Source organism: Tubulanus polymorphus, chromosome 7 (assembly GCF_964204645.1).
Source record: "Tubulanus polymorphus chromosome 7, tnTubPoly1.2, whole genome shotgun sequence".
NCBI lineage: Eukaryota > Metazoa > Nemertea > Palaeonemertea > Tubulaniformes > Tubulanidae > Tubulanus > Tubulanus polymorphus.
Window position 1 is genome coordinate 8,715,954 of NC_134031.1, and position 22,122 is coordinate 8,738,075.

Sequence of the window (22,122 nt, forward strand, 5' to 3'; positions counted from 1 at the left end):
AAGAAGGCTCTTCAATCTCATGCTGATGGAAAAAAGCATAAGGATCTCTTGAAAAATCTTGAAAAATCAAAAACAAATTCGCAGACCATTACTGGATTCTTTTTACCTCCAGCATCTCCTGCAGCATATCGTTCAGATTCTGCTGCAATTTCATCACCTGTTGTGGAACTGTCAGGTGCTAAAAGATCATTACTTCAGGATTAATCTGTCTCAAGTTCTAGTGAACATGTTCTATTATTCAATGAATCGCTCAACAAAGTTACCCAAGAAAAACAGCTGGATATGTGGGTTAGATATTGGAGTAACGGTATTGTAAATACAAGATATTATGGCTCGCATTTTATGGGTCATGGTGATTCTGAAAGACTGCTCGATGAATTTAAGATGTGTGCCGATAAACTGAATCTTAGGAACTTACTGCAGATTTCGATGGATGGGCCAAATGTGAATTTAAAGTTCGAAAGGGATATGGCGGCCGAGTGAGTAAGGGCTTATAAGATTGGTACCTAGGGATATTTTGTTACCATGATCGATTGCAAAGTTGTAGTTCATGACATGTTCTATGATTGTGGTGAGTTTCAAGGTCATTGGGTTTTGCATATGGTCACTCAGGGGCGTTGAATAGTAGAATAACTTAGTATTTCCTTATTAAATTGGTAACGAAGCATATTTTGTTATCACAATCAATTACAAAATCGTAGCTGCTGACATATTCTATGATTATGGTGAGTTTCAAGGTCATTGGTTTTTGTATATGGTCACCAGGGGGCATTTAATATTGAAATTGTTAGATTGTTGAGCATTTGAAACCACTTCCCAAGTGGGCATGGTGTCCCTGGACCCCTAGTTTAATTTTTATTTAAAAATAGTTAAAATGTACAGGAAATGATTTTCAGAAGTTCTTACTGTTTGTCAAATACCATTCTAGTCGGCCTGTAGGTCTAGTTTGATTCCCTGCCAGATGTTGGATCATTCCTACGTACCTTCCCGTTTTTCCCAATTTTCGAGGGTACGTCAACTGTTCAACTATTTTTCTAAATAGCCTTGCCGAATGGAAAAAATTAGCAAGAGACTCAGCCTAGTTTAGCTGCGTGCCAGACCTTGAACCATTCCTAACTACCATTGCTTTTTCTTCCGTGGCTACAAAGCATTCTAGAATAAGCTTTAGTAGATAGCAAAAAAACGCCATTAGAATGGGTAGTAATGGTTCATTTACGTGAAAATCCTGAGTGCCATGAATGAAAAATCTAAGAGTAAATGAAAATATAATTCTCCAAATCCATGACAAGAATCATCATCATCATCATCATGAACAAGATACAAATTACAAGAGGTATATTTGTTCGTTTCCCCCATTTGCTAACAGAATTACATAAATCGTGGACGAGTCTGAATACGGCGGTTCAACTCCAGAATAGGTCAAAATAGTTCCATCGTGCAGGGTTTTCTTAAATGAAGGGAGTGGTTCGGTTCCAAATTGCCGCCAGAAACCTGATCGTCGACCATTTCTCGGGTCGGCAATCGGCAATCAGAAACCTGACTAAATGTGGCGGTATAACGAAATTGCGATCGTGAGGATTGACACGCCTATTGACCGTACAATGAAAGATATATATCAGTTTATATAAGTTTGATGTTCCTGACTGTGCCCGTTTGTGTATGTGAAGAACCAAATGCGACGCTTGTAGCAATAGGACAAATACCACCAGTAAAAATACCACCGAAAAAAATGCCACCGGTTGAAATGAAGGTAGGAAAAATGCCACTGTGGCACACGTTCCCAAATGTTTTGATACTTTCTCAGTTTGTATCAAAAATATTGCCAATTTCTGGTCCTTGAGTCCTGAAAAATGATAAATTTACAGCGCAAAATCGTACAAACGTGTCAATTATACTTCTAAACACTTTATTTGCGGACCAGTTTATGAATTGAGCGTGGGCCATAGAGCGCTATATCCGCCTGTGATCTCGACTTTCAATTTATTACGTAAGCTATTCGTGAACAAAATGCGGCCGGCGCACAATAGAAACTTCGCTCTATGTATTCTTTCATTACCGCCGACAAAGAGGACCGATATTTCGCAAATTGGATTCGGGAGGTTTAAACCTCCCAAGGTCAAAAGACTAAAATTGTGACCTTCGTGGAGATTATCTAAAAAGCCGATGGTAATCAAATTTAGCAGAACTTTTTACCCAAACGTTCAATGGTTTGAAAATCTTTCAATGGCATTCCTAAGTATTTGATGAAAGTTGAGAAATCATAAGATATTCATATAACCATGGACTCTAAAACCTAAATCGTTTAAGAGTCCCTGATATAAAAGAAACTTCGCATAACGAAGAAGCAAAAATTCGAATCTGATTCATCTGTTTGGAATTGATTCTTATGAAATGGAAACAAATGCGTGAGCACTACTCATTGATTCGTTCATTATTGTACAATATGTTTCATTTGTTGACCGTAAGACGTTGACATTATGTCAATTTCATTCAATTTACTTTGCGGCTTTACAACGGCTATTTCACAAGTTCTGCGTGATGAGATAATTCTGATTAAAGTTATTGTATTAATTTCTACATGTATATACGTAATGATACTCTTTCTGAATAAAAGATGCACGTTATTCGAATCCCCACCATTGTTCTCTACAATGTACGTTAATCAAACTCACGATAAAACCAGAGCCAAAACCATGGACTCAAACATACAATTCTAATTTCCCCGTTAGTTCACTGATGCCGTCAGTTTCTATCGAATGCAAGGATTCTAGCCAATCAGAGAGGCGCATGTACACATCCATTGGCATACTAAGTTATAGTACAACTTAGACAATAATCAAGGCTCGAGCCAATGTCAGTAACTAGAATATGTTCTTTCATCAAATTTAAATAACTCAGCAGTAGTCAGTTAGTTGAGTTTGTTTGACTTGTTTTGTATTTCATCAATCAATCTATTTCATTTTATTTTAAAGTACAAACTAAACGCTTGAATTGCTTATAACACAACCAGGTATGAATTAGAATAGATCGGCTTAATATTTCGAATGCAAATTTGGCGATTAAGCAATCGGAAATTCGAAGTGCTTGAGAAATTTTTCAATACGCCCATTACTCCGAATAGCGATTAGTTCATTGACACATGTGACCATTGTTTTGTTACTTTCGATAGCGATTCGAATAAGCTATGCGACAGCTAACGACAGCACAATCGCAATATCAACAGAAGTTCATTTTATCCTACATGATGAGGCTAAATTCAGTGAAATCGATCGTGTTCTGAAATATATATTTTCCTGGATACATTTTGTTTATTGTAGCTATTCTATGCGGTTCTATACATTAACCTGCTATAACATATTGACCGTTTTCAAGAACCCAAAAATCCTAATTTGTCCTAAACGATATTCCAACTATTATTTTGTTAATTATTCAACTATCATCACTAACTGGGTAAGTTAGTTGAACTTACATAAAGATATATCATTAGGGACACTTCAATTTCACACCATTCAATATCATAAGGGAACAAAATTCTTTGAAACTTGGTTAATGGTAGTTCTTAACACTAGGTTTTGTTTCCGGGATTTACTAAATGTACCAATTCTAATAATTCACTCATTGAAGCTTCTATACATTAGAAGTGAAAGCTCGTGCGTCGAAATAAATAGTTAACCTTTAAAGTACTACTCGTCTCTTCATTTAAATTCAAATAATATAAGTCTTTATTGATTCTTTTTTGATGGAATATGCATAACTTTTTCTGGGCAAATTTCTATATTCTGTCAAGTCATGGACTCTAAAACGATTTAGACATTAAAACGTTTTAGAGTCCATGGTCAAGGTATTTTGGCTATAACGAGTATAACTAACTCCCTGGGGCAACGATGTGGCTGATGAAATGATCTCTCCCATTGTAATCCCACCATTTAATTACTCATTGTATAACAACTCTCACAATTAAGCCTCGGACTCTTAAACGAATTATGAGTGCATGCTTTAGTATAGGCTCTGATATAGAGGGTGTACGTTCAAAATCCCATAGATCAAAATCCCACAAGTCAAAATCCCATAGTCAATATCCCATTGTTCATAATCCCACATATTATGATCAAAATCCCATATATTTTTATTATATACTATGGGGTATCTTATTTTTTACTATACAGTGCCGAATACTGTAGAAATAACAAGAGAAATCCCACAATAAGTTCAGCCAAAACGAGAAACTTGAATAGAAGAGTTATATATATTTGCGCAACGTTTCGGCTAAAGACTATTAGCCATCATCAGGCGTACTGAGTACAGGAGAATTGTGGGATTTCTCTTGTTATCTTCTTACACGGATATTGTGTATCTTCTCGTCTCACTGTAGAAATATGTATATGTTAATAGAATATAACCTATATGCTGTATATAGGCTAATGAATGAATACAGATTGGTCTTTGATCTAGAGGATTAGACTAATTATGATATGCTTTGATCAAAGGTGATTAAGTTGAGATTAATCAGTGTTTAGTTAACCATAGCTATAGACAGGAAAAACCATAAGGAAAGGAAAACTAAAAGAAATGATAAGATAAGAATTACGTATACTCAATTTTCTACTATAAACTTCTAATAATATTCTATTATTCACAGTTTCATTCAGTACAATTCTGTCTCACATACATTAATCATTCTAAACACTTATTCTAAATCATTCTATATACAAACTTGGAAAAAACGATATATTATCACAAATCAGCACATTTTCTTTTCAGTATAGCATCTATTATAAACTAATTTCAGACAGACAGGACGGATCTCGAGATTTAACTGGAAGATCTCACGAATTAACACAAGAGGCGCATATTGTGTGAAATGCCTCTCAAAAACTGTGGAACACGTTTTTGTCCATTATCAAAGTCCTGACATAGATTTTTTAGCCGTTCTTGCAAGTCCACAAATTTCTTACGAACACGTTTCGCTGGGCGTTGCCCAACGTTGTCAAGAGCAATCAATGCAGACACAGAAGCATTGTCCATTTGAAATGCATTTATGGTTCTCCAAATTGAGGGATGACGATGTCCCACCATGTTAAAATATTTACAATTCCAAGATTCACAGATATTATTGGTCCTTGCACTTCCGGTTAATGTAGCATGATTCACATTCCACAACTCTAACGAATACAACGGATTTATCCTCTTCAAGCGCATTATTCCATTAGGCGCACGAACACTTTTATATCCACCATTGACATATGTAGCATCAAAATAACCTAGTAATTCCAATGCATCATCTGGCATCAATCTGCTTCGGTGTCGAATATTTCTTGACGTACATGTAACCATTGAGACATATCTTGAATCCACCTTTAGAAGTTTTAACTATTTCTGATGCCATCTTAACGTATTGATAGCTGTTAAGAGACTGATATAATTTGCTAAGTTTTGGCCCCTTTTTATAGCAGTATAGCCATGAGTGATAAGTGTTCAAGTAATTAAAAAATCATAATTGCATCATGCTAATTAATCAATAACTTAATTATTGACACTGAACTGAAATCTGTTCTTTAATTAATTAACTGACCTAAGTTTGCATTCAGATGTATAGATCAGTATACATAATGTTTATAAGATGCTTTAAAAACTAAATATCATGGATTTGCAATTTGAAGTTACCATTGCTTGTAAAACAAACCCCAACATGTGTGCACCCTATTCATGTGGAACAAATTTCGGATAAATTGTGGGATTCATATAATAATTAAGGAGATATAATGTGCCTTTCAAGAAAAAAAACGACCAACTTTTTCACTATATATAAAATGTGTCCTTTTTCAGAGGCGCCCTTTTCGAGAAATTAAGGACATGATTATCAGATTTTGTGTTAGATGTGCCCCTGAATAGCAATCTTGTCATACAAAATTGAGTGTTTAACATGCATTTTAACATGAGGTGACATTCAGTCAGTAATACTAACAACTTAACAATTAGTCATCCTTTAATCTAATAATTTGTTTTGTTTGAAATTGGTCAAAGCAGTAACAGCCACTCAATTAATTATTATTAATTATCACTAACTAATTAATTATTACACATGAAAGTCATGTTTGAAGTTGTCATGTTCAGCATGTGAACTGAAGTCAATATCAATAGTGTAATTTCCTTTTGTGAAATTATATAATACATAAATTAACAACTATCCTTTAATCTAATACATAAATCATGATCCTTTGATCTAATATCCTTTTGTTTTAAATAGATCAGAGCAGTAAATGATACAATAGATTTAAAAACGGCCAATCAAAGGACAGCATCTGAACTGAAGTCAATTCCCCCTAATCCCTTACCCTTGGTTTTCTGAACAATACCTACCTAACTTAACTTAAATTTCAGCTGTTAGTGCTTCAACATATGTTTGTGTCTAAGATATCATATCATACATATGATGATAAGATGGGAAATACAATTTGGTAATACTAATGTATGGGATTTTGATCTTTATCTGTGGGATTTTGAATTATGGGATTTTGATTATGGGTTTTTGACATGTGGGATTTTGTAACTGTGGGATTATGACAGGGATTCGATATAGAGCATATTGTCTTGATTTAGAACATGTATGTATAAACTCTAGGCTGCAAAGAAATACGTTTTCAGCGGCTCTAATCGAGTTAAATCTTTCGTGATAGATTAACACAGAGAGGCGGCACCCAATCGCTGCTTATTGACATTAGGCACAAGTCACTGTTTTGTTCATTAGTAAAACTAATATAGAATGAATAAGTGAGGAGGGAAAATGTATAAATTAAATTTATAAATGAATTTATAAGAATTTAGCATGCATCGGAGTGCACTTAAATTGGATTATTACAAAATAACTCACTTCAAAATTTATGATATTGTTTCATTGATATTTATTACTTTAAAGCAATTCACTTTAAGAACTTTGGTCAACAATAAGTCTGACCTGCAAATCAAATCATCGGGAGACAAAATACTGTTTCAAAAAATTATATTGCTAATACATTCCTAATCTTAACCTCTCGCCATAAACCTACTGGATTTAGGGCCTGGGGCATTTTAGATGGTTGTAGGTAAAAATCCCCTAGGTAAAATCCTCACTTGGCGATTTTTCAAGAACATTTGAAAGCACGATATTTATTCAAACATATTCATCCACAATACAACTGCAATATATATTTAGCTGTGCATTGATCTCTTTTGTTGAAATAAATCTTTAAATAAATTCATAGAATAAATGAAATAAATGAACTTTTTATTCATACTATCTTTTCATATTTTATTCATACTATCTTTTAATTCGAACTAAATAACTCTTTTTAACTTGTGGTATAGTATGCTTATGATATGGATTCGATTTACGTATCAATATTTTCATGTTGACGGGGGCCTGATGATGGCTAATAGCATTAGCCGAAACATTGCTCGTAGAACATTTGATTTTTAGCTAAATTCATTGTGGGATTTGTCTCGTTATTCGCCATACACGGATATTGTGTATTTTCTTCTCATTTTCATGTTGGTTTGGACAACTTAAATTTTGCGATTCTAATACCTTATTAACTTTAGATGACAGTAATACCTTCAATTTACATTTAAAATATGATCACTGCTGAAAGTGTAATAAGGAATATATATTTACTCCAGTGACAATATTTTGATTCAAAGATTAAATTCAATCATCTAGTCCGAGTCTGTATGGTAAAACTTCTGGCTAACCAATAGCTAACCGAATACCGACAATAGAAGGTGGTCGCTTAAAAATTAGTTTATTTATGCAACAGGAATCTATCTTGATTTCAAGGGCACTTCAATTAATCGTTTCAATAGTGACCACTTCAAATTAGCCAGTAGTTTAAATGACCGAATTCAATCAACCGATTCGTATCCTAAGAATGAGAATTGTATCTAACCACAGTAGTTATTCTTCATCAAACGTTCGGTCATCATATTATACATCTATACATCATTACTATCATCTTCAGTTAATAGAAGTGCAATAAAATCTAGAATCTATGAGTTGAGTTTTTTTTAACATAATAAATTGTGTTGATTTTATGTTAGTTAAATCAAATATTGGGAATATTTTACCGGGGGATTTTTACTTTGGGGATAATAAGCTAAATTATTTTATATCATCGGTTTTCATTAAGAAAAAAAAACAACTTTTAATCTTAACTACACTTATATTTCTTTTGGAGCATTAAGATTCTTTCATTGAATTTAATATGTTATTTCGTACAATAGTTCATGACAGTGCGTCATTCACGCTAAAATGTACAAAACTTCTTTACAGAGTTCAAAATATAAACCAACAATCTCATCTCAAGCATGTACTATCGCTGACGTTATGGGATAAAACCAAGTCTCGATTCTTGCCTAAAATGTGGGTACATTCATTCAAATCAGGACTAAAATACGCTTATATGAATATCTTGCATGATATCATTTTACATTACGGGTGTCTCATAGGCCTGGTTTTACTTGTACATTGTCATCAATTGATTAAACATCCCAACTAACTTCTGTATTTACTTATGGCTTAATCACCGGTATTCAATAGCTAGTCGGTTATAGAAAGACTAACCCGATAAAATTCCATTAACCGTTCGTCCAGAGTCGAACACTCGCGCGTTAATTCGCAACGAAAGAAAATGATTGCATGAAATCTACTTTTCGTATCAATCGGCGTCCAATCTCTTAAACCATCCTAAACACAGTAGTGTAGTAGTTTGTGTCTATTTGCTTTTGCTGATGTCATTTAACATAACAATGGAAATGTATTCGTTTATTTGGAAATTATATGAAGATATGGAGTAATCATGTGACAAATCAAATTATTACTGCAAGGCAAAACATAGCGCACTTCAGATATATGATATGGCTTAAAGACTTTTCATATATTAACAGTCCAGTTTAACGTCTATTGATATGAACAGTCCAGTTTTGATATGACTGTCGCAACAGTTGGAATAAAACCTATGAAATCTAGGGGCATTTATCTCATGAAATTTAGATTTGAGATAATTGTATTGTATTGTATTAGGATTAAACACTTCAGTGGCTGGTGATTATTTGTGATGAAGTAATCAGTGAGATGGACTGTTGATGTAGCCTTGATTGAGGCACTCGGGTCAGATAATATTTTTACATAAAACAGTGCATTTGTTAAAGCAGAACACATGATTTTAAACTAAATATAAGTAGCTAAACCGTTAATTTTCATTCCTAACTTTTCATCACTCCCGATTATCAAAAATAATTCAACAGTTTGATTAACGGATAGTTGCAGTTAACAACATTTCTATCTGATAGAGAAGGTATACAGGTATACAGAGGAACAAGAAAAGAACATCCAACTAGACACTGAAAAATCTTTATTCGGGTTTTTTACCAGGGGCCTTTACCTTGGGGTATATTTAACTAGGGGATTTTTACTGAAAGGGGCCTTTACGGGGCGAGTTTTTACCCAATCACATCGATTATTGAATGACATGTTCGATAAATCATGACAAAAACTGGTATCACTGGTACAATTTGCTAATTTTCGCTATTCGGGTGGTTCTGTAGATTATTGGCTATACCGTTGGTAACTGACTAGCTATTTGTATCACTGATCGGACTGTGAAAATATAGCTTTGACAAAACCACAACGAGAAATGAATCAAATGCAATATTTTACTCGAAAACGAGCATAACCATGGAATCAGTAACGTTTTTTTACAGTCCATGGCTGAAATGACGCTATTGAAAAAATCAATGAGAAATACTGCCTCCGATTTTTATGACGAAAATATTGGAATGAATTCCGAACAGAATCCAATCAGGTTGTTCTTATTGGTATTGTGTATACATTTCATTTATTAGATATTTCAAGTAATTCGTGTAATTAGGAAAAACTCGATCCAATAATGGGTTTTTCCTTCGGTTTTACGTAATTTACAACTTACCAAATATGGACTACATGGTTTGACATTAAAACCAGTGAGCATTATGGTATCAAGTTCAACCAAAATTGATAACGATCGGCCTTTCGTAGAATCCCCCTGAAGGTCACAATTTTAGTAAATTGACCTTGGAGGTTTAAACCTCCCGAATCCAATTAGCAAAATATCGGTCCTCTATGTCGGCGACAATAAAACTACCCTGCGCGTAACTTTCTATTGTGCGCCTGCTGCGTTTTGGGCACGAGTAGCTTACGTAATCTTAATTGAAAGTTGAGATCACAGACAGATATTGAGGTCTATGGCCCACACATAACATCATAAATTGGTCAGAAAATAAAGTGTTTTGTGGTATAGATGACACGTTTGTACGATTTTACTCTGTAAATTTATCATTTTTCAGGACTTAAGGACCAAAAATCGGCAATATTTTTGATACAAACTGAGAAAGTATCAAAACATTTGAGAACGCGTTACCAATGATTTTTTCAATAGTTTAAAATCGAACAAATAATGATACCGTAATAAAATGCTAAAGTTTATTTTCAGACTTATCCAGATAATATACACATTCGAAATACAATTAGTACTCTACTACTGATTGTGAATTTGATTTTAACTAAGAATAGGAGCAGAGTAAACTAGGGGATACTTATTTACAATTTAGAGTAAGTGCAACCTAGGGTTACAGCATAAAATCAGACAAACTAAAGAAATTTGATGCACGGAAACTTAGAAGTAGTAGTTTTATTATATTAGGTTTAGTGTCACTAAACCTAAGACCCATAAACATAAGACCTAGCGGGTCTTAGGTCTTAGGTTTAGGGGGTCTTGGGTTTAGTGACACCCATTGCAATGCAGCCAAATACAATAGTTAGTTGGAAATTCAATAGAAAGAGATCATTGATAAAATGACTGATCAATAATTCAGTCAACTTAAATCTATGTATGTAAATAACTTTTTCCTATTTGTTCCTACTATACTAAAATTGGCATTTCTCCTTTGGTGCAAAATTTGGTGGCTTTTTTTCGGAGGGACGAAACAACAATGAGGTTTTTACCTCCTGATTCATACGCAATCGAGGTTCGTACTGATCCATAATATCAGTCCCGTATGTCATCACATTCTGCACGTGATTTAAATTTACATTGTATATTGTAATACCATTTTGCTAAAATCTTTCGTATTGATCTTTTTGAATCAGTGTTACATTTCATCAAACCCACGATACTATTGTTTCATCATTTCCAGTTGGATACACCATTTTTCATGATTGTCTATCAAATTCAAGGTGCATTGCACATCATTATTTCCTGGGTTGCCTATTGGTCCACACATGGACAATACGTGCATTTAAATGATATCACCCGCGTCACTGTGCGTCAGACACGAACACAATTCTTTCACCTGGAAACTCTGTTGTACGTTTAGTGAAGGATGAACGCTTCAATGCAGAAAGCGGGAGAAACGCTCCTTTTCCCTATTGGACACAAACGAACTGAAGTTAATCCAACCTTGTTGTCAAACTATCCATTCTATCGTTGGATATACTACGTGATTGGTGTCATTTGTCTCACTCTGGGTGTGGTAGGAAACCTCATGATACTAGTCGTGATGACTCGACCCAATTTACGTCGACTATCCTACAGTCGATTTTTTATAGCTTTGGCGTTATCAGACTCAACGTTTTTGTGTACGTCTCTGGTTGAATTAGCGAACTCCATTTGTTTCCACAGAAACGGCTCAATCTGCCTGCGTGCCAAATCATGGTCTATTTGTGTGTGTCGGGAGGTTTTCCTGTATGGCTCGGTTACCTTTGGACCGTGTATTCTCATTCTTGTGTCTCTCGAACGACTGTGTATTATACGATTTCCATTCTCCGGTCCTAGTTTCTGGACACCTACGCGTACAACCATATCCGTTTGTGTTTGTCTTATTTGTATTCTCAGTTTGTTTACCAGTCTTTTTGTCAGTAGCGTATCATTCAGTCGAAAATACGGATGTACCATCGAGGAAATGGCTCTTTTGGGTTCCACTTATATCGGTTTAGTTTTAGCCATTTACCTCCCTACCGTCGTACTTTCATTGTTGACAATTCTTATCATAACGAGCTTAAAACGAAGCAGTAGAGACCTTGAAGAAAATAAGTCGAAACAAGGTTCGAACCAAGTTACGCTAATGGTTTTGACCGTCTGTTTATTCTTCATTGTTACAACCGCGCCAAATAGCGTCACATTGACGTTGTATTTGACACCAGGCTGGGCAAATTTGGCCGCGTTCCCTCATCAGGTTTCCTCCCTGATACAGGCGTTCAACTATTCGATGAATTTCTATTTGTACATTTTCTCCGGGAGGGAGATTCGGAAGAACGTCATAGCAATTTGTTCATGTAAATTGTGATCATCATGTTCACTCTTTGATTATCTATGATATTCAGTTAACTTGACTTATAAATCTCCAAAAAACACACAAGTGCTCACACAAAATTGATTTACGTTCGTCAATTTCTAACGCACCGCATAAATGTAACGGTAGATGCCGAGATTACACGGATTCGCGTGCGTGACTGGGTTTCATTATTATTTTCCATCCACGTTTCGTGTTTAGATATAATTATATATATATATTAGAGCTAACAAATAAATGATGATTATTTAAAAAATCAGAAATGATAAGTACCTTGATCACGAGATTGACTGTTCAAATTCGCGCTATTTGCACATTTTGCAAAAAGGCTTTTGAATGCGTATATATTTGAATATGTATTTCTCGTGATTAAGCTTATTAAAATTGCTCAACCTGTGATTTACACGAATCAATCATATCGATGTGTCATTCAAGAGTTAGCGATGAAGAAACGAACATTGTCTGTGCCCATTGACGGTATGCAGTATTCGGAATTAACAAGAAAATTTAGTAAAGAAATGACGGCGCCTTCGGAAAAAAATGATAGTGTGTAAGGAATGCATGATTGGATGGGTGCGATGAGTGGAAAATCTTTTACTTCAAGAATACGTATTCGTATTTATAGAGCCGTACCCGAAAAAGTAGTTCCATATGTGTTTTTCATCACAATGTGTGTACTATTGTTTTGTACAGGTTACACTGTTTATATTGCATTCACTTTTCGAATTTTCACTTGTCGGTTGGGAACTAGCTCGATTTTCCGCGCGAATAATACGCGTCGCAGATTCCGTTGATGACCTGCGACTTCCAGCTCCAGGTCCTCGATAAATAAGACGACAAGGCTCAAATTCCGATGAAACCGTGGTTTATTTCAATTAAAGCTAACAAAATCTTGGCGTTTTCAAATATCGGGTAACGTTCACTGTCTCCAGTACGTGACAAGAATGAACAAAGAAGGTGTAACATATGCATTGAAATTATTAATGATATATGATAGTAATTCATATCTGGGACCAACTACGCTATATTGTCTATCAGCCAGGATATTTAAGGCATGTCGAAGACTAAAAGACATTTGACAATGATTTCATTCAGTGAGCGACATTTTAATCAACAAGAAAATTAATTTTTAGGCCAGCCGTAGGCTGAGCCTATTACTATACAAATGGAGCGAATTTAAATGACATGGTTTCCACACAAAAGGCTCTTTTGCTTGCCAAGTGAGGGCATATTCGAACAAATCACGTATTTAAGCGTAATCCATTCTCGGAATCGTAGCGAGCAGAATTTTGAAATAGGGTCTCATAAAAATGTTTTCTGCATTTTTCACGAAAGTTAAATCGGGAAAATTTCAATTTTTATCAGCCAATCAGGAAGTTGTGTCTTCCCTGTGATTGGTTTATCTGAAAATATCAGCAGCTGTTCACGTGAATTATCGCGATTTCATTACTGGCGCTTTTGCGCATGACGTCATGTATCAACAAGCGACAATACTTCCGCGTTCGCTACGTTTTCGCTGATTGGCCCATTTACTGGGAAATTCCACAGAAGCCTAATGTGGTTTGTTACAAGCGCTGTGATTGGCCCGACCCGATTCTGGCATGGCTTTAGCTTAGTGGGTTCGAATCCCTTGACGGGTGAAGATGATGGATCCTATCAATATCTATTAAAACAAATAAGTTTCCCGGTTGGGCAGCCGCGGATATCTACCGGAAGTGTTCCGGTTCGATATTTCGAGGTTTCTTTGAATTTTGGAGTGATATTGAAATCCGGTAAATACCAGCGGTAGATTGTGAAAACCCATTGCATGATATTTGTATTACTTAATCAACGAAAAGCGTCGGGGCCGCGCCTGGAGTTTTCGTGATTCAAGTAGCGCAATAGCCTACTTCTTCGTGTTCGTCCACCTCAATTTTCACTCCGCCGATCTCTGACACGGCTCTGTCCCCGTCGGCGCTGTGATTGCACTTTCGTACCACCAAACTTTTTTATTTCTATATCAGGGAGGTCTGGAGAATAAAAAAGTCAAAATTTGGATATCACATAGGCCTGATTTCATCGAATAAGTCGACCATGGTCGTTACGTTTCCGTACTTATTACCACCTAAAACCGTCTGAACAATTTTGTCACAACCAACATTTCGTTTACAGAAATCAGGTGTTCACGTGAATCCGCGGTATCGTCTACTGTTTTACTTCCGGGTTTTATTTTAAGATTTAAAATTGTATTTCAAGATCGATTTCTATGAAATCTTTAGTTGATTTGGTGTTTGGGAGGAATTTTTATTTGCTCTACAGAAAATTCATCCTTGACAATTGCGCAAGGTTCGCGAAAAAAAGGTTTTACCAAATCGGGTGTATGACCTTGATATGCTAATTAGCCATGTGCCCGAATTGAAAATTCAATCAAATTTTATTCTGCCAAAAAAATGTTAAATACAATTCGCTTTCCGAGAGTTAATGGTATGCTGCATGGAACAAAGTTGTTTTGAGATGGGTCTTGAAGCTATTGAGGTCGAGAGATAACCATCTAGATAGTTCGTGAGAGTTCCAAAGTTTTGAAGACGCTTCAAGGTAATGTCTTGATATTTGTTTTATACGTGTATCTACCCTAGACACATCTTCAGGCCAAAAACTGGCCCTGTCAGATTCAAGATGGCCGACTGGCAGCCATTGTTGTTCGCCAAAATCAGCACTTTTTACACATTTTTGAAGTTTTCGAGGGAAATTTTGAAGACACTTTTATCAATAACCTTGATCATTCGTATATATTATATCCCCCGAGGGCCCATCGGCATGAGAAAAATTGAGTCGATCGGACTCAAGATGGCCGTACTGTGACCTTTTTTGTTCCCAAAAATGTCAATTTTGGCCTGAATTCTGAGTACTGTAGCTTTCTAATGGTGCGCCATGTTTCATTGCAATTTGTAATGGGTATTCTTTGGAAAGGGATCTTTTATATCCGAGAGGGTATTTTTGACCAGGCAATTATGACGCACTTGGCAGCCATCTTGGGGTCATCAGTACTCATTCGTAGGTGGAAAAAAAGTTTTTCCACATCATAATTGATACTTAAGCATATTTTGCTACTATAATCAATTGGAAAGTTGTAGCTCATGACATGTTCTATGATCGAGGTGAGTTTCAAGCTCATTGGTTTTTTTTATGGCCACCAGGGGGCGTTGAACAATACAATAACTTAGTATTTCTATATTACATTCGTTCCTGCTGTCTGTGTTAACACACGATTTTACTATGTAAATGATATTGAGCAGGGAGTGTATATTGATAAATATAACCCACAGATTACATCATTTATAAAAAGCAAATCTGACAGGCTGGCCATTGTGCCCCTTGGGGCTCTTGTAGTAAATTACTTGATGCCTGCGAAAAAATTTAGAATTTTTGGGATAAGCTAATGTTGAATTGCAAATTTGAAATCGAAGTTTTAAGAAATATGGGGAATTATGAGATTTGGCGATTGGGTAAGGTGATACGCGGTCTTCTTCGATTGTAGTAGTGGTTTAATTTCTGTATTGAAAATTGTCAATAATTGATTTTGTAACTTCATTCTTATGCCTCTAAGCTGGTAAGCAACTTCATTGCCTCCATGGTCGAGGAAAGAGCTCGTCTGATGTCTGCTTCATCATGACTTTGGAGCATTTCGTGTGGCCTAGCCAGCCGACGCGGCCGGTCCCCGGCCAAGGAAAAAAGGATCAATAAAGAATTGAATTGTCACCTAATACACATGCCATCAGAGGAGGCGGAGCCGTATATGACAGCTATGCTATTGTAAATTGCGTGAAACCTGCATACCCCTTAATATCGAACATTTGAATATTGAAATTATATGTTTGCACATTTTTATATTGACCGCTTGTAGCCGCCGATGAAATTAACGCCGGCCCTTCACAGATCGTAGATAGCTTCGTCATTCCACCAGCATCCCCATGTCAGGGTCTTACTTTTATATCAGATTTCCAAATCCCGTATATATCCACCATTTTGACCGAATAATCCGCTTTACTTATCATTTTGATGTATGCCTGCCGCTTCTGATATAATCGTACATCCATTACTATTACAATATGTCTGCTGATGATATTCAATGCAATATAACATTTCGACATTCAAATGGAGCTCATTATACAGGGTGTCTCAAGAAAATGTGTTACCGTAGCTTAAAGATTAATTATTCATTAATTTAGCAAGGAGTATTTTTATCTGGAACTGCGGATTGTGTTTTTATGTTTAAATATTGTAATCAATATTTTGCCAGGTCATTTGTAGCTAAGAAAACATATTTGTAGATTTTTCCTATGTCCATTAATGGATCTAACCCTTAGTCTTTGTCACTTTTACCCGGATACCGTTTTGGCAGCTCAAGTAGGCTGTCTTGTTTATTGAGTATTTTGTCTACCTAGCGAACTGGCACTATTTTTGAATAAGTGATGTAATAGCAATATAAACAACTCTCAACTCACCTGCCCTCGCAACTAGTTTAGCTCTCATCAGGTAATTAGTGTCTTAATATGTCATTAAGATTTGGATGAACCAATCGCTAGAAGTTTTGGTCACTAATTTCTTGATGGGAGTGTCTTAATCAACTTGGTTTTTGGCAGCACAGATTTGATCACTCTGTGCCTGCTATCCAACTGATTAAGACGTAAAATAAACTGGTATTAACACATAAATTCAATCGTTTGAATTTTCAGGTGAGTTACATCCATTTTTCATAGTTAAATCTTATATATGTTTTGGCATAAATGTGTACCTAGGCTTAGCTGAGAAATCAGACCTTTATGTAACACGTACATTTGGTACTGAGAGTCAATTTTTATAGATTAGGTATTTAATCTAAAATGACGACTAATGATTATTTGTTTGTAGAAATAGGCCTTTGTATTAAGTATGTAGTTAAAGAAAAGTCATTGTAGGACAATCTCAGTTACGATCTGATGAAGTATGAGTAATCAAGTAGTATAATATTCGATTCTATTCTGTGTATACTGTAACTAATTATCATAAGACTCTGTGCCTGCTATCCAACTGATTAAGACGTAAAATAAACTGGTATTAACACATAAATTCAATCGTTTGAATTTTCAGTTTTGTAAAATTGGCAACGCGCAAAAAGTCCGTTGCTAAATTAACTATAATTGAAATCAGATTTTTTGGAGGATAGGTTGGTAGACCTCGATGTTTGCTCAAGGATGGAATGTTTAAATGCAAAAAATAAGTCATGCATACCATGTTTTTGAATGGTCCTTGAAATGGAGTCGAACCAATACAAGACATAAGGATTATTGCATTATACAATGTAATAAAAAATACGTTTATTGATAAATGTTCCGCTATCACTTCACATGGTTTGAGACCAGACAAGTAAATCAACTGAAGCAGATTTCTACTTGATAAAATTCTTGGTACTCATGACCAATTAAGCTTCTCTGGGACTTGTTCAATATCATCACCATTTTACCAATGCACACGGTTAAGATCAACGTTGAATAAAGAAGTTTCCAGTTTCTAGGCGACATTTTGTGGCGGTCTCTCGAGGTCCCCATTGTTGCGATGATTTGCGCTCATTTTTAAAACATAAGTTTAGATTGAATATCATATAGTTGTGCAGCCCCTTGCTCTACGGAATCAATTTATACACCATTTTAAAGGAAATGAAATGCAGATATTTGCTGGCGATTCTTGGAATTTTTGAACGCAACAATTGAGAACAGTGACGATGTGAAACCAAGGACCGCATATCTTAACCGCGCATTTCATGAAAAAAAAATCACAAGGAGTGAAATTCAATGATTGTGCGATTTTAAATCAATTTTCCTACCGGCAGGTGGTCATTTAACAATAGACGTACACAATGAAACAATCCACAAATTTGGTTCGACAGCATTTTAATGGCAATTCATAAACCTGCTAGTGCTCAGCCATGCATGACTTATTTTTGCATTTTAACATTTCATTCTCAAGTTAACATCCAGGTCTACCAACTTTACCCCCAAGAATTATTAAAATCATAGTTAATGAATTAGTAACCTTAAGGCAAAGGGTAACATATTTTCTGTAACACCCTGTATAATCACGGAAGATATTCTACATCTTTATCAATAATATTTTGCCAAATAGCTTGTATGTGTACACATAGACCTGTGACGTTTTGCACATCGATTTACGGTTGTCGTTTGTAAAATGATGCTGAATGTTTAGGTTTCATAATGGTAACGTTTTATAAGGCGTAAAAAATGAAAATTTTGCATGACGGGTCAATATTTCCAAAAATGTATGTTTATTTTTTACTTTGGTACATCGCCCATGGTCAAAGTAGTTTACCTTGGAAAAAGATCTTTTTAATTCTTGAGTAAAGTAAGTAAGTAAAGTTTTTGTAGTCAAAAAAAGGCAAAAAATATACATTTGTTTACGGTCCATGTCCGAAATTTGTTAGGGTTCAGGTAGGAAGGGAAGCTATTTTGAAAAAATAATTTTCAAAATATGAAAACAATTTAGATTAAAGGCAAAAAATGATACTTTGTTTCTCATTCCCCGGCCGGGTCAGATGAATTAACGGTAAAAATCGTAAAAATAAAATGGTGCCGGCCGGGCCTAGACTTAATACCTTCTTCGTTTTATGATGAAAATAAAAACCGGCTCGTCGGGTCAATACGTACAATTAGTATATGGTAACGATTTTCAGAATAGTGTACATATCCTGTGCCTTATTTTTTTTTATTTTATAAATATTCAGTGGAAACGGTTTTTTTGTCAATAAAAAAAAAACTAGGGGTCCAGGGACACCATGCCCACTTGGGAAGTGGTTTCAAATGCTCAACAATCTAACAATTTCCATATTCAATGCCCCCTGGTGACCATATACAAAAACCAATGACCTTGAAACCCACCACAATCATAGAACATGTCAGCAGCTACGATTTTGTAATCGATTGTGATAACAAAATATACCTAGTTACCAATTTAATATGGAAATATTAAGGTTCTTTGCTATTCAACGCCCTCTGGTGACCATATGCAAAACCCAATGACCTTGACACTCGCCACAATCATAGAAAATGTCATGAACTACAACTTTGCAATTGATCATGGTAACAAAATATGCCTAGGTACCGATCTAATAAGGAAATACTAAATTATTCTACTATTCAACGCCCCCTGGTGACCATATCGAATAACAAATGTCCTTTAAACTCACCTCAATCATAGACGATGTCATGAGCTACAACTTTGCAATTGATTGTGGTAACAAAATAGCATAAGTACAAATATAATATAGAAATACTGAGTTATTGTATTATTCAACGCCCCCTGGTGGCCATATATAAAAACCAATGGCCTTGAAACTCACCATATCCACGTTATGGGCTACAACCTTCCACGTGACCATTTGAGCCGTTGCAGTTGCTAGTAATCGCAACCGACATGAGCAGGGAAGCAACTGGGAGGATCTCATATCCCGCTAGTCGGCCTCAGTTGCTGCGAATCGGAGCGCAGTCGACATAAGCTGGGCTGCGATCGCGGTTGCTCTCAGTTGCGTCGGTAGGAGTCGGTAGGCGTCGCGTTGCTTGTCGACATAAGCCAGCATGTTAGCAGGTGCGTGTTTCTGACGTCATCTCTGACAAACACTCACGGCTTCCAATCATTTCACTAGACATTACATGCGATATTTCATCGTTTTGGAGTGATTTGAATTAATAAACTCTTACCATTGTATAGTGTTGCTACCGTTGTATATGACATGATAATCGTATATAAGTGAGTAGCGCTGTAGGTCAGTGAATACGGTGAACAAATGTTGTTTATTTTATCGATATTTATAGGCTATGCGTACTAGCGCGCACACGTGCTTGTGTTGATTATCATAGTACGATTACGATTACGATTTTATTTACACTCCAACCATTTCAATGGTATATGGAGGAAAACTATTACACATGTATATACAAATATTTACAAAACAACACTGACGTGATTAAAATTTAGAGAATGAAAACGTAACAAAATATATATACATCAACTATTTACAATACTATATATACTATTGGAGGGATCTATATACATCTAAGCTGGTCTTAATGAATTTAGCTAATTTGACCGTTGGGTTTTTCAGAATATCAAGGGTATTAAAGGTATTCAAATTCAAATAGTTTTTGCGGGGTTCGTTAAGTAAGGTACAGTCAAACAGAAAATGGGATTCGTCAAAGTATTTCAAGTGGGGCATATTCTATCGGCTCTGTCTAAATGAAGGTTTGAAAATTTGTTCACAGGTAAAATATAGGACCCGATCCTCAATTCAAATAAACTAGTTCCTAAGTCATCACCAAGTTCTATTATATACTTCTCTAACCTAATATCATTTTTATATTGCCTAAAGTTAGTGTATATCGGATTAGTATTTATGGCAGATACAGTTTCTAAAGGTGCTGGTCACGGAGTATCTGTTTTATTCGTTTTGAAAAAGATTTACTGTTAGTCATGAATTGCTGCGTCCAAATGCAGGACAAACCACAGTCATCAAAGGTTTTCTTTATATATGATAACCAAGGGCTCTTAAATTTATCCCTTAAAAATAAATTGAAAGATGTTTAACATCATAAATAGCGCCACCCGCGGGTTGAACATGAACTATACGCACGGAGTGAAGGATAAAATAGATGACTATTCCGCTAACTATTACGGCTAATTCGTGCTCCTTTTTTCAATAAGTCACATCTCAGATCGTTATGTATACTAAAGTTTCTTCTGGTTAAGAAATCGCGGAAAGTACAATTTTGATGGCATTTGCCCTTTAAGGTATCGATTTCGTGCTGATACGAAAATGGTTTAGATAAATTCCGGGGCAACTAATAGTTTGGACGCTCCGCATGACGCCTTGCTGCATGTTTAAACAGTCGCATGCTGTGAGCTGGCGACAGACGCGGGTGACCTAAATTCGCCTCTTGGCCGGGGAATGGGGGTAATGTAATACCAGCGTTGTTTTTGCAGACAGGCCTGCTTTAACTGCTTTAGATACAACAGCTATTTTGTAACTTCATGCAGTTTCAAACAATACGCGTCCCAATAAACCCTGAATTCATATTCCACGCATCTGCTGCAATAAAAGTCGACTGAGGACATTCAAAAACATTATTTTGCTGGCATAATATCTAAGGGTCATTCATTAATTACGTACGCAAAAATTTGCCGTTTTTTATGAGGTCCTACCTTGTGTATATACCTGCCTCAAATTATCACAATGCTCCTATCCAGGTTACGCGTTTAATTGAAAACAATAGAAATATGCTATCGCTTTTGTATGTCTATGACCGACCTTGCACTGCGTGTGACCTACGAGCAATTATCTAAAGTTTATATAATTGCTCGTAGGTGTGACATTATTCCTCTCGTTCCAGTCAGTGTTAATGAATGCACAAGCAATAAACCTCAATTGGTTCAAAATAATGCTGGTAGGCTTGTAACAAAAACCAGTCGAATAGCTAACCCCTGTTTTAAAAGAGTTACACTGGTTTCCTGTCTCAGACCGTTCGGACTTCAAGCTGTTACTCACTACTTTTATACATGTATGTCTTAAAGGTCTTGGACCATCTCATCTCAATGAGCTGTTAGTAGGGTATGTGCCTGCTCATCAACTCCGCTCCACAAACAATGGTTTGTTTTCCAAAAGTTTTTGAACAATAAGTTTAGTTTCAGGATATCTTTTTACGGAATCTTTTACCGAGACATGTCAGGGATAGTCCT

General features: G+C 35.8%; 1 protein-coding gene across 1 annotated transcript in view; it reads left to right on the forward strand.

Moving 5' to 3' along the window:
- Positions 1 to 22,122, forward strand: part of LOC141908280 (torsin-1A-interacting protein 2-like) — a 42,657-nt gene that overhangs the window by 19,632 nt on the left and 903 nt on the right. The window lies entirely within an intron of this gene.